General features: G+C 42.3%; 1 long non-coding RNA gene across 2 annotated transcripts; it reads left to right on the top strand.

Moving 5' to 3' along the window:
• The first annotated feature begins 4,610 nt into the window (after positions 1-4,610).
• On the top strand, positions 4,611-10,818 carry LOC310797074. Of its 2 annotated transcripts, none has more exons than XR_014553704.1 (7): positions 4,611-4,731; positions 4,811-4,902; positions 5,141-5,218; positions 8,939-9,063; positions 9,238-9,341; positions 10,262-10,526; positions 10,721-10,818. It is a non-coding gene; the product is annotated as an uncharacterized lncRNA (long non-coding RNA). The 2 variants fall into 2 exon arrangements; XR_014553705.1 differs by having other exon boundaries at positions 8,939-9,067.
• The last annotated feature ends 4,277 nt before the right edge of the window (positions 10,819-15,095 follow it).

The raw sequence follows: 15,095 nt of genomic DNA, 5'->3' as shown, positions 1-15,095 counted from the left end.
TCACGTAGCATATTAATTAATTAATCGTTCGGGGAATAGCTTATTATACGCTGTAACGTTATGGACTGCTAACGTTCACGTAGCATATTAATTAATCGTTCGGGCAATTGGTTATTATACGCTGTAACGTTATGGACCGCTAACGTTGACGTAGCATATTAACACGTTCACTGCCGTTGACGAGTCAACTCGTCAAGCAGAAACCAACGGTTGACTGCCAATGACGAGTCAACTCGTCAAAACTCGGTGGGACGTGGATCAAACCCTTTTACGTCTCCTATAAAAATATGGGAGCCACCGAACGTGTACAACCCATTCCACCGACCCACTAAGTGGCGACAGTGCTCTCCAGACTAGAGAAAGCGAGCCAAAACTGCAGGGAAAAGCGTGAGGAAACCATTCTCATACTGTAGAATGGTTTGGCGAAAACGCTTTCGCGCTGGCGCACAACGGTGGCGCACAACGGTGGGGGGTTCAAAAAATAGACTGGGTGGAACACACTTTGAAACACGCAGCATAAAGCCCAGAATCGCAAAAGCTTCATCAAAGCTCTCAACCGAAACCCCAAGAAACGAGCGAGCCCCATCCAGGCTCGCCCGACGAGGGGCCACCAGGCAGCAGACAGGCAGCAGAAACTCGCTTGTGACACACCCGCTGCAGAGCCAAGGAGGGAGGAGGAGAACGCCCACGGAGGGAGGAGTTTGAAGGAGAGGGGGGTGCGGGTGCTGTTATGGAGGAAAATACTGTTCAGAACAAATTGTTTAGATGTCTGATGTCTTTGATGCCAAAAATAAATGGTTAAAGTGACTGTTCTATCGAATTTCACAAAAAGGCATTTTTCTCACCTTTCATTTCCAGACGCTGAAACCATGCTGTATTCAACTGCTAATGCCTACATAACTACTAACTCTACAAACTAACTCTTTTAGACAGAGAAAGCACACATTCTATTACCGTAAATTCCGGACTATAAGCCGCGGCTTTTTTCCCGTTTTTTGGCCTTTTTTGCCCCCTGCGGCTTATATAACGGTGCGTCTTATCTATGGATTTTTTCCAAAAAAAAAAAAAAATCTCTCTTTTTTAGCACTCTTTCTAACTATAAATCCACTTCTGTTTTAATTTCCTCTCTTGCCCTCTTTTAACAACATAACATAACATAACATAACACAACACAGGTAAGCAGAAAGAAAAAGACGAAGCAATCACGCCATGAATGAGGAAATGACTCACCTGCTGGAGGCTGGAGATACACGCTTGGGCTAAACTTTTACTCCGTGAAACACTATCGATTAAGTCCGACATCGCTCAGAGGTTTTGAGCAGCTTGAAAACAAGTTTGAAAACGTGCAGAAGTCCATCCACTCACTCACTAAAGAAACTAAGGCAACCGTGAACAGAGTTTATAATGCGGAAAAGCGCATCCGCGCACTGGAGGACAAAAACAACACAGTGAGTCCGAAAATGGATAAAATGCAAAATCGAAACCCTGCACACGCAGGTTGATGACTTAATCAGCAGGAGTAAAAGAAATAACATTCGCCTGATCAATGTAAAAGAGGAGCTGAGTTTGGTGACATGGACGCTTTTGTGGCAAAATCCTGTGTTACATCCTGGACCTGAAGGAAGGCGAGAAACCACCAGAGGTGGACAGGGCACACCGGGCGCCTCGGCCACGTCCAGACCCCGGCCTGCCACCGAGGGCCATCTTCATCTGCCTACTCCGCTGGCCCGACCGTCAACTCATCCTCCAGGCTGCGGGGAAGAAGCCCCTCACCTGGGAGGGTACGCGCTTTTTCGTCCGGCAGGACCTCTCCGCGTTGGTGCAACAGAAACGCGCAACATACAACAGCATCATCGAGTCAATGGATATCGCTTTGGCGTACTGTACCCAGCGAGACTCGTCATAACCAGACCGGACTATCTTTAGCACTCTTTCTAACTATAAATCCACTTCTGTTTTAATTTCCTCTCTTGCCCTCTTTTCACCACACCGCGGACACTGTGTGCCCAGCGGCGGAACAAGAGCTCAAAGTGAAACTGCCGAATATCTTTTGAGTTGGACTGGTCAATAGTACTGTGAGTAACTAAAATAAAAAAATAAAAAACGGAATTCTCTCTTCTTTAGCACTCTTTCTAACTATAAATCCACTTCTGTTTTAATTTCCTCTCTTGCCCTCTTTTCACCACACCGCGGACACTGTGTGCACTGTAAAAAAAACAAAAAATACCACAATGTGTGATTTTGTCTGGGGATTAGTGACCTGACTTTTGTTTTGTTGAAATGTTAATAAATGGGAGCTTCCCCAAACAGCCATCTCTTTCCCGACAATCCCCTCTGTGCACGAAGCCTTACATATGGTAATTAAACATCAAAACACCCGCGGCTTATAGACCGGTGCGGCTTATAGAAGAAAAAAATAGTCACCTTTGAAGGTGCGGCTTATAGACCGGTGCGTCTTATAGTCCGGAATTTACGGTAGTTCTTTTGAGATATTTTGTGTTCACAAAATCCTAACAGAAAAGAATCCTCGGCTCTTGAAAGATGAGCCAGAATCCTCAAAAAAAAACCTTGGCAGAAGCTACCTACAGTAAAAAAAAAACTGTTGGCAGTGAATGTGTTAATGAATCGTTCGGGCAATTGGTTATTCTACGCTATTATACGCTGTAACGTTATGGAGATTTCATTTAAATTACTGCCTGTCTATTGTGTTATGTTATACAACTGCTATGGACTCCACTCGCCAGCACCCCCCTCCCCCCAGCTCTTTCTAAACTAAGACTCCTCATGTCTCCACTCCGCGAGTGCATATAGTGGAGACATACCTAGCAACAATGAGATGATAGCCTATTACTTAGCCTACTGCATAGGCTAAAGTACCTGTTACGTTCACGTAGCATATTCATTACCCTTACTGTGGCATGTCAAGCTGCAGCGTCCTCCGTGTAACGAGCAAAAAAGTAGTGTGGAGCTGCAGCGTCCTCCGTGTCCGTGTAACGAGCTAGCCACAGTATACCTGGGCCGTTTCTCAATACCAAGAATGCATTCTTGTTCTTGTGTTCTTGGGGAGAACGTTCTTGCTAGTCGTTCTTGGAAGAATTAACTTGCTAGGTCACAAGCACACATGAAGCTGTTGGCAGTTTGAGACGATGCGTTCTTGAGGGTATTGCGCAATACCAGCGCAGAGGCCGCCTGCAGTACTACACAAATAAAAAGCTCAGCTGATGTAGATGCAGCCAATTGTGCTCTAGATCTTTTTGCCATTTTTCGCCATAAATGTTCGTAAAGTGGCACTTATTGAAACCTACTACCCTGCTTGTAGGCATCAAAAGTCATCAGAAATTAATTTAGTGATGAAATAAAACTTTAAATTGTAAAAAACTTTCCGGAGCTTATGGCGTCTTCTCTGCTGCGTTCTGCCTCTGCTTATGCCGAAATGCATGCTGGGAGTGTGGAAAGACATTTAGAACCTGAATCCGTGCTCAAATCTATGGAAGCGTATGGGCCCAACAATTATATATGAAATACCACAATGATATAAATAAATAACTCAATGATATAAATATAACATGCAATGAAATAAATCAAAAACACAATGAAATAAATAAAAACCCAATTAAATAAATAAAAACACGATGAAATAAATAGAAATCCCAATTAAATAAATAAAAACACAATTAAATAAATAAATGCATTTATTTATTTCATTGGGTTTTGTATTTCATTGCATTTTTATTTATTTCATTGCGACTTGTCATTGCCTCTTTTATTGATTTCTTGATGACTTTTCATGACCACTTTTATCTATTTCATGATGACTTTTCAAGTACATTGGTCCAAAAATTAAATCATAAATAAATAATTAAATAAATAAAAACGCCAATGAAATAAATAAAAACGCCATGAAATAAATGAAAAACACAATGAAACAAATAAAAACGGCAATTAAATAAATAAATGTATTTATTTATTTAATTGCCGTTTTTATTTATTTCATTGTGTTTTTTATTTATTTCATGGCGTTTTTTATTTATTTAATTGCGTATTTAATTTTTGGACCAATACATCGCCATCTGTCAATCAACACGAACGGGGCGGGACCATAAGGCGGGACCTATTCGCTGATTGGGTAATCCTCTGCTCTTGGACTCTGTTACTTTGGTCTGTCTCGTGATCTGTCTGCCCAAAGCCCACTCCGCCATGTTTACATGCCAGTGAATCGTCACAAGAGTTTTTAGTGGGTGATAAAGTCTTATCGATTATTAATTAAGTAAAAGTAGACTTGAATGAGTTTAGGGATGCAATGTTGGAAGGATCGTCGGCGGGAGTCAGCTGACACAGCTGACATCAACAGGTAATGTTAAGTTGCTGTTTTTAACGTTACTGAGACAGTATAGCCAGCTACTTAAGGTTAGCCTTGTAAAGATTGTAAACGGCATTGACCAAGCTATGATGAGACAACACAACACAAATCTACAAGGATCTTGTCAAGAGAGAACATAATACAAGTGTCATAAAGCGATCTTGGTCTGCAGGACATGGGTGCTAGTGTAAGGCGCCGCAGGGCGTGTTTTACTGGAACGACGTCAGCAGCACATTCGACGGCGCTACGTCAGCACGTATAGGCTGCGCAGGCAGGAAGTGCATATAACAGCCCCTGGGCTGTTGCGATAGCCTGCGGTCTCAGGGTCTCAGCTCAAACGGTGGCGCGAGCCCGTGCTTTACAACAAAAACGTGAGTAGTTATCGTTGCTGTACATGCAATGTTAAGTCGTGCAATTCGTGCAACTCATGTGTGTTTTCAATGTGTACAGTGGGCGCACTTACTGCTGCCACCGAGGACGCCTGGAAGTCTGTTTGATCGAGCTACCGGCGTCGGGTTATAGTTGGCTGGGTGCCTCGAGATGTAAGTAGCTTTGGTTTGTTTGTTTTGTTCATTTTGTTGCGGGTGCACTGTAATGTTGGGTTGTATATTGTGTGCCTTGAAGCTACGTGTGTGTGGCATCCCGGACACACACGCGCGCACACACACACACACACACACACACACACACACACACACACACACACACACACACACACACACACACACACATCAATGCAGGAGTATTGTTTGATGTATCTTTATTGTGTTTGTGTATTAGGCTGCTGTCAGATCATTGAGGTGAGGCCCTCAAGGTTTCTCCTGTGGACGTCCCGAGTATTTGCAGAGGCAATGCCTGGTACGTTCTGGCCACAGTAGGATTATTTGTAAATACTGTGAGGGGAATGCAATGGTGATATTAATGGAGTCTGTTTTCTTGTGTTTTCTTGTGTGTGCAGGACTACTACTATGTCACTGTTTTAGGACTGTCAATTATTAAACTAGTGTTTTATTGTTGATTTGCCAACTTCACTGAGAATAACCTGTAAAGTAAATAAATTAGATGTGGATGTGAAAGAGCAACTACTCGTGTCTTCCTTTATGGGAAACAACTTTGACCAGTGTTACACTAGTACCGGCATCACAGTTTTAAGTGAACATTATTACTAGCTACAGTTATTGTATTGTCATAACGTTGAAGGCAGAATATGCAGCATAGTCTTAAAAACACAATAACAAAGTAGGCTATGTTGCTCATAGAAACGATAATTCTCAATAATCACATAGCCACTAGAAGTGTGTGGCAGCTTATTTATCTAGGAACGCACAAAAAGGTGTGGACCAAAGCAACTCAGCAGGCAACTATAATGACAAAGCGAAAAATGAGCTGCTTAGAGTTTAAAGGTAAATAAATTTAATAAGAAGTAATTTGTACCTGCGTACTTCACAGTTAACAAACAGTGTACATCTTCATATAGGTGATACGGGCAAGACACAAAACGCAACGCGTTTCAACCGTTGGTTTTCATCAGGCTGTATGGGAGGGCGTCGGCCACCGCACCAGGTTAAATAGAGAACATAGCCTACGTGGCACAGGTAGTGTGGAGTGACGTGAAAGGGGCAGAGCCCTGACGTCAGAGGAAATGGTCTGCTCTACTAGGATAGACAGAACTAGCAGAGATCCATACATAATGATATATTACAAAAATAATGCAAAAATAGGCTACATGTCACATCAATAATGCTGTAGGGAAATTACAGGTCCTATCATGTTGATGTTAATGCAAAACATATCAGCAAAATCACGCGAGGATATGGTGTAAGAATCACACAGAGCAATGCATATAGGCTAATGAAAGGAAAATATAAATATAACATATCATGTTGATGTTAATGCAAAACATATCAGCAAAATCACGCGAGGATATGGTGTGAGAATCACACAGAGCAATGCATATAATTAATGGAAAATATATAAATATAACATAACAGTAGGCATTCCAGTACTACAGACTTCAAGATCTAACTAAATAAAGCATGCAAGGTCCAGCTCCTCATTAAGTCCGTTAGGAGCGGAGGTATCCAGCCTGTAAGATCCAGTGCGCTTCACGCTGGAGAAGCGTCCTGTCTAGGTCGCCACCCCTCGGGTGGGGTTTGACCATGTCTATGGCCCAGAAGCGGAGGTCTGAGACACTATGGTCGTGTCGAATAAAGTGATCAACGATAGGGGCCTTGGTGTCCTGACGCCGGAGCGCGCTCTTGTGCTCCGTGATCCGTGTTCGTAACGGACGCAAGGTCTTCCCGATGTACCAGAGCGGGCAGGGGCAAGAAATGGCATACACCACTCCCTGCGAGGCGCAGGTGGTGAGGTGTTTGAGATGGACGGTGTGTCCGTTGGGGAAAGTGAGTGTTTTAGCCTTGGTGGTCTGTGGGCAGCAAGCGCAGTGTCCGCACGGGAAATGACCTATAGGGGGAGGACGGGAGTCGATCGTGGTTTGTGTTATTATGTTGGGGGTGACAAGCGTCTTGACTAGACAGTCCCTAATGTTCTGATTTCGGGAGAAGGCGATCCTGGGGGGTGTGGCGAAGACATCATGGACCTGTAGCACTCTCCAGAATTTGAGCAGGCTCCGCTTGATTCTATTGGCCAAGGGGGAGTACTGCAGGGTCGCTGTCACCCTAGGCGAGGGGGGGTCTGATGTTCTGGGCTGGAGCAGGATGTCACGGTGGGAGTGTAGTGCGCGTTTATACGCATGAGAGATGGGTCTCCGCCCGTATCCACGCTCCTGAAACCTCAATTTCATCTGTGTGGCTTTATTCAGGAAGTCACATTTGTCGCTGCATAATCTCCGGAGACGCATGAATTGGCCTGTGGGGAGGTTATCTTTTAGATGTGAGGGGTGGTAACTGGAGGCATGGAGCAGGGTATTTCTGTCCGTGGGTTTTCGATAGATGGATGAATGTAGTTTGTTGTGCTGTTTGTATACAGTGATGTCCAGGAAATTGATTCGATCTGGGTGGTGATCAATGGTAAACCGGAGGTGTGGATTCCAGGTGTTGAGGAGTGTATGGAACTCCAACAGGGTGGTGGATGGGCCGGACCAGATCATGAACACATCATCTATATATCTGCGCCACAGGGTGATGGATGAGATGAAGGGGTTAACGCTGGGGTTGTAGACGAAGTCTCTTTCAAAGGCACCCACGTACAGGTTGGCAATACTGGGAGCCGCGGCACACCCCATAGCAACACCAGAGGTCTGTAGATAGAAGTCTCCGTTGAACAAGAAATAATTGTTACGTAGACTAATATCAGCCAGTGTGGATATGAAATCATTGGGGGGGTGAGTGGATATTCTACCTGTCAGTGTGTCATTGATGGTATCTACTGCCCCCTGCTGTGGGATGTTGGTATACAGGGATTCAATGTCCATGGTGACAAGTAAGACAGATGGCACATCAATGTCAATTTGCTCAATGATCCGTAAAAAATCAGATGTGTCCCGGATATAAGCTGGTACATCGGGAAGACCTTGCGTCCGTTACGAACACGGATCACGGAGCACAAGAGCGCGCTCCGGCGTCAGGACACCAAGGCCCCTATCGTTGATCACTTTATTCGACACGACCATAGTGTCTCAGACCTCCGCTTCTGGGCCATAGACATGGTCAAACCCCACCCGAGGGGTGGCGACCTAGACAGGACGCTTCTCCAGCGTGAAGCGCACTGGATCTTACAGGCTGGATACCTCCGCTCCTAACGGACTTAATGAGGAGCTGGACCTTGCATGCTTTATTTAGTTAGATCTTGAAGTCTGTAGTACTGGAATGCCTACTGTTATGTTATATTTATATATTTTCCATTAATTATATGCATTGCTCTGTGTGATTCTCACACCATATCCTCGCGTGATTTTGCTGATATGTTTTGCATTAACATCAACATGATATGTTATATTTATATTTTCCTTTCATTAGCCTATATGCATTGCTCTGTGTGATTCTTACACCATATCCTCGCGTGATTTTGCTGATATGTTTTGCATTAACATCAACATGATAGGACCTGTAATTTCCCTACAGCATTATTGATGTGACATGTAGCCTATTTTTGCATTATTTTTGTAATATATCATTATGTATGGATCTCTGCTAGTTCTGTCTATTCTAGTAGAGCAGACCATTTCCTCTGACGTCAGGGCTCTGCCCCTTTCACGTCACTCCACACTACCTGTGCCACGTAGGCTATGTTCTCTATTTAACCTGGTGCGGTGGCCGACGCCCTCCCATACAGCCTGATGAAAACCAACGGTTGAAACGCGTTGCGTTTTGTGTCTTGCCCGTATCACCTATATGAAGATGTACACTGTTTGTTAACTGTGAAGTACGCAGGTACAAATTACTTCTTATTAAATTTATTTACCTTTAAACTCTAAGCAGCTCATTTTTCGCTTTGAGCTTATTTATCTACAAAGACCCTGCCTGGCTCTGCCTGTATTTTCAATTGTGTTGGTTGTCTTGATTCATGTAACTTTTCAGTTCAAAATGACTGACACATTTCTCTCCCTCTTGTTTACAGCTTAATGACACAATGATGGAGTCAGCATTTCATCAATTGTGACCACAGCCATGGAGGATGTTGCTGTCAGACCTCAATCACACAGCCAGGGAGAAGATGGACTGGACCTAGGCTGCACAGATACTGTAGGTCAGCTGTCACTTCCCTAACCTCTTAATCCTCCCATCACCTCTCATCTATGGCCACTTTGTCTACTCTAGAATAATTTCACAATAACCAGTTACCATTATATCCTGATATGATTATGTCAGTACTCTGTTTAACTGGGATTGTGTGTACATGTGTTCATTTTCCTTCAGGTGTGGACTTCACCAAGCAGAAATGGCCCAGCAGTCCCCAGTATCTGCATGACTTGTCTTCATCGGCATGGTCTCAGCCCTGCTGCATGCAACAACTGACATGGGTCCGTAAAATAAGTTATACACCTTCAATAGCTACAATATTTTTACAGGAGATGCATGAGGCTTTGATCCACGTCCCACCATCAAAAAACGCATTTGACGCCGATCGACGTCATTGGCACTCCACGTTACTATTTGATTTGACGCCGATCGACGTCATTGGCACTCAATGAGTTAAACATACATTTACAAACAAGACAATCAAATAAGCAAAAATAATACAACACAAAATAAAATAGAGACCAACACAAAAGAGGCTACTGTTCTTACATAAGTTACATAAATTACCAGCCAGAAAGAAGCTATTGGTTTACATTTAAGAAGTAGCATCTCAGTCTAATTTACATGAATGACCAACCTGACAAGAATACTGGGATTTATGACATGTCAGTGGGATTTATGACATCACAGTGGGAGAGACAGAGAAACGGATAGAGCCCTAGCTCCATCCATTTATATACTGACTGATACCCAAGGTTTCCGCACATAATGGTTATGCCCTATTTGCACATTTATATATATTTCTTTCCTCTCTCCCTTTATTGTGTTACGCTGATGTTGTTGTACAGTATTTTTTGAGAACATTACATTACATCATTTGGCAGACGCTTTTATCCAAAGCGACTTACATTAACACATTTTTGTCAGCAATAGAGCAATCAACTATGCAACACAGTCTATGACACCTACAACCTCTGAAGGAACAGTGGTACAAGTTTAGTTTAGTTTATTTTATTTTTTTAAGAAAGAGAAAGAAGTTAGATCAAGAAGGGCCCAGATGGAGCCTGAAAAGGTGTGTCTTTAGTCCCCACATACCCCACATTGCATTTAGCTGCTTTTACCTGTATGAGTAGTGACAAATAAACATTGATTTATTTTTATTCATTCTTAAAAGTTATTTTTCTTTTCTTCTTTTTTGTAGAATCGAGCGTCTCTGGCGAGATGTATACATACAAGTCGTGGACCTGTTCCACTCACTCTTCCATGCAATGGAAGCATCGGGGATGTTGGTGCCAGACAATGAAATCCATGTGTATGCTCTACACTGGGTGTTTCTGCCTTTGCTTCAGAGTCACCTTGGCAGGTTCCAAGAAGCCTGGAACTTCCATAGTCTGAGAACTGAAAATAACCAGTCACCCTACCAGCTGTGGCTACGGGTCGGAGATTCTGCTGGAGATCCCCAGGCAGTAAGTAGGATTAAACTAAAGCTAGCCCCAGATGTAGTGGTTGCCTACATTATTTTGGATGTAAACAGGCTGATGATGCTAAAGTGTGTCATGGTGGCTACATGGCTCCAGTGTGTTTGTTAACAGGAAGCAACTACCGTACATGCATTCAGTTGTAGGGTAATATGCAATAATTAATTCTGACATTTTGTTAGGTTGATGCACTTTATGGTGCAACCATGGATGGTCGAGAGCTGGTAGACAGGGATGATGGAGTCCAAATCCCCGAAATCCAGTTACCCCATGACCTGACCCCAGAGGAGCTTGCAATACTGCCCACCCGAGACGTTCCCCTGAGCGAAGCAGTTACTGTTTACAGTTCAACAGTAGAGGAGCTGGAAAACATGTTTTCTTAAGATGTAATAAACACTTGAAACCTAAATAATTCTTAATCCTTTTATTGCTTAAATATAAGTTAAGCAGTCATTTTGATGTAAATGTTCAGTTTAATTTAACCTGCTTGAGTGCAAGATATGAATGACGGAACTACAGGGGAAGTCCTAGAAATGCACTGGATGTACATGTGTGCTTTATGTTGGCAGTGAGGAGAGGACGGGAGGACAAAATACCATGTGCCATTTTTTATGTTTGGGTTAATCAGTGTGTGAGTGTGCCATAGTAACGTTTATGCACAGTTCCCATTTCAGCACATTGTTTTCAATGTCATTCCTTCATATACAAAGGGTTCCAATGTCAAAATGGGACAATGTGTAACAAAGGGGACTTGGTATGTGGATGAGAGGGAAAGTCACCCCCCCCCCCCCTGCAAAAAAACATCTCTTGCACACATTGCTACTGTGCCATTGTTTGAGCTGCTCCATGTCAGTTGTTGCATGCAGCAGGGCTGAGACCATGGCGATGAAGACAAGTCATGCAGATACTGGGGACTGCTGGGCCATTTCTGCTTGGTGAAGTCCACACCTGAAGGAAAATGAACACATGTACACACAATCCCAGTTAAACAGAGTACTGACATAATCATATCAGGATACAATGGCAACTATGGTTGCCATTGTGAAATTATTCTAGAGTAGACAAAGTGGCCATAGATGAGAGGTGATGGGAGGATTAAGAGGTTAGGGAAGTGACAGCTGACCTACAGTATCTGTGCAGCCTAGGTCCAGTCCATCTTCTCCCTGGCTGTGTGATTGAGGTCTGACAGCAACATCCTCCATGGCTGTGGTCACAATTGATGAAATGCTGACTCCATCATTGTGTCATTAAGCAGTAAACATGAGGGAGAGGAATGTGTCAGTCATTTTTAACTGAAAAGTTACATGAATCAAGACAACCAACACAATAATTGAAAATACAGGCAGAGCCAGGCAGGGTCTTTGTAGATAAATAAGCTGCCACACACTTCTAGTGGATATGTGATTATTGAGAATTATCGTTTTTATGAGCAACATAGCCTACTTTGTTATTGTGTTTTTAAGACTATGCTGCATATTCTGCCTTCAACGTTATGACAATGCATGTATTATTAGTTTTAATAAACCTTATTTAACCAGTCTTGTTGAGATGAATAGGCTATGTCTTTTTCAAGGGAGCCATGGAGGGAAATGTGTGCAACAGGGGCTTACAATAACGTTTTTGTCAAGATAACGTGTTAGGTTTTGGTAGACTATGTCGATCTGTCTGTGTAAGAGAGGGATCTACTGGACACTGACAGCTAAATAGCTGTAACCACAGATTGTAACCCCTTCTCTCTAGTTTATCATAGGACTTGTTCAACGCTCATTAACGTTACTTATCATGGCCTGGATTAGCTGGTTAACGTTAAATGTTGTAATTTGCAAATGACACCAAACATCAGCTAAAAGTTACCGGTAACGTTAGTTATCAGCCAGTTAGGGAGACTAGCCTTCAGGTGTAACTAGCTAGTAACGTTCACTTACTAGCTTACTAGCACCCATGTCCTGCAGACCAAGATCGCTTTATGACACTTATATTCTTCTCTCCTGACTAGATCCTTGTTTGTGTTGTCTCGTTATAGCTTGGTTAATGCCGTTTACAATCTGGTTAAACAAGGCTAGTTTAACGGTAATGCTGGCTGTAGCTGGATGTCTCAGTAACGTTAAAAACAGCAACTTAACGTTACCTGTGTTTGTTGATGTCAGCTGACTCCCGCTGACGATCCCTCCAACATTGCATCCCTTATCTCATTCAAGTCTACATTCACTTCATTAATCGACGATAAAACTTTTATCAGCCACTAAAAACTTGTGATAATTCGCTGGCATTTAAACATGGTGGAGTGGGTCAGTGTCTTGCAGACAGACCAAAGTAGCCGAGAGCAGCCGAGAGCAGAAGAGTACCCAATCAGCGAATAGGTCCGACCCTATGGTCCCGCCCCGTTTGGGTTGATTGACAGATGGCGCTGTATTGGTCCAATAATTAAATACACAATGAAATAAATAAAAACGCCAATGAAATAAATAAAAGCTCAATTAAATAAATAAAAACCCTAATGAAATAAATAAACACACAATTAAATAAATAAAAACCCTAATGAAATAAATAAATACACAATTAAATAAATAAATACATTTATTTATTTCATTTCATTTTTTAATTTCATTGCGTTTATTATTTATTTCATTGTGTTTTTTATTTATTTAATTATGTATTTATGATTTAATTTTTGGACCAATGTACTTGAGAAGTCATCATGAAATAGATAAAAGTGGTCATGAAAAGTCATCAATAAATAAATAAAAGAGGCAATGAAAAGTCACAATGAAATCAAAAACACAATTAAATAAATAAATGTATATATTTATTTAATTGGGTTTTTATTTATATCATTGAGTTATTTATTTATATCATTGTGGTATTTCATATAACATTGTGGTATTTCATATATAATTGTTGGGCCCATACGCTTCCATACAAATCTGGCGACAGAGTCGAATGTAGGGGCCCTGCTGTGCATGCACACCGGCCCCAAAAATCTTCCTGTCCCCAACCAGTCCATTATACATACACCTATTGATTGATTGATGAGTTTTTTAACATAGCAACAAGACAGGAGAAAGACAAATAGCACCACCTGCTGTGTAAAATACGGGACTGCCATTTATCAGCCTTTATTGATCCGGGGATCCGGCTCTTATTTCAGCATCACTGTGCTTCACTTTCACACAGTTCCACACATTTATACTGAGCCACCCAGTACAACCATTTCTACTGTTGTGGGTTCAGTGCCTTGCTCAAAGGTACATCGATGGTAGTCATTGAAAGAGGGGGAATATTATTGACTTTCGTACCCGGATTTTCCTTGCTGATCTGTGGAATCGAACCAGTCACCTTCCAATCCCAACTCCACTTCTTTCAACTCTAGGCTACTGCTATCTGAACATGATGGATATAACTTTGCATAGTGAACTAAGTTTCATGAGTACATACATAGTGTAACGCCAGACAACTAATAATACAAAATTTAAAATAAATTAACTATCAACACATAACTGAGTTTTGGAGAGAGAGAAAATCACACAATTTATGCTCTTCAGTTATGACTACTACACTCAAACAGTCCCACTCCAACACCAGTTGCAAGTTTACTCAGCACAGCACATCCTTATTATGGGGGGGTGAGGTTTGGTTCAAGGTTGGCTTTGATGTCTTCCAATAATAGTATTTTTAAATTAGCAACATTTTGGGCCAATATTCAACATATACATATAAGTATTCAGTTGTCATTTTCTCCGGATTTTCTTCTTTTTATTGTCAAGGCGGAAGCAGCATTTAGGTGATGGGACAGGACACAAAACTTCCATTGAGAAACTGCGTCATATCTATTATATCAGAACAAAAGTGACTGGACCAGATTCGATTTTTAATTAAAGGCCAACACCGGCCCAGTATGCTGCAGCCATGACTCAGGCTATTCTCTGGTGAACAGTGTTCCAGAGCGGAGCGGGCTGCAGCCATGACTCAGGCTAATCTCTGGTGAACACAGTGTTCCCGAGCGGAGCAGGCTGTAGCTTTACCAGCTGAGGCTATGTGGAGCGGTAAGTTATTTTAGTTTTACCAGCTGAGGCTATGTGCAGTGGCTGGCTAATTGTTGCTTCGCGTCAGCCGGAGCCACCGCGAGCTCTCGGCTGGGAGGGAAGCCAATCAGGCCAAGAAGAATTAATGTTGACAATATGACTGCCATTGTTGTATTTCATAACCAGTGTTGGGCAAGTTACTTTCAAAATGTAATATACTACATATTACTAGTTACTTTCATTTGAAAGTAATACGTTACTTTACAATATTACTGTCTGTGTCTGTGTAGAGTAACTCGTCACTTAAGCCACTTCTTAACATGCAGTGGAATCCGTATTATAACCAGCTCCTAGCCAGTTGGCCTGCATGTTAAACAACAATTAGCCAGCTTACGCGCACTCCCGCGAGTCCGTATCATATTCATCTCGGTCACCTGTATAGGATCCGGATTACAGCAAAAGCGGCTGCTGTTAAACACTGGCAGCTCATAATCCTGATCCATGATCATGACATCTTGTTAAAGAAAATGGAGAG

This window comes from Poromitra crassiceps, assembly GCF_964638095.1.
Source record: "Poromitra crassiceps genome assembly, chromosome: 2".
Classification (NCBI taxonomy): Eukaryota; Metazoa; Chordata; class Actinopteri; order Beryciformes; family Melamphaidae; genus Poromitra; species Poromitra crassiceps.
The sequence above is the reverse complement of the archived record's forward strand: the minus strand, read 5'-3'. Positions and strand labels throughout refer to the sequence as shown.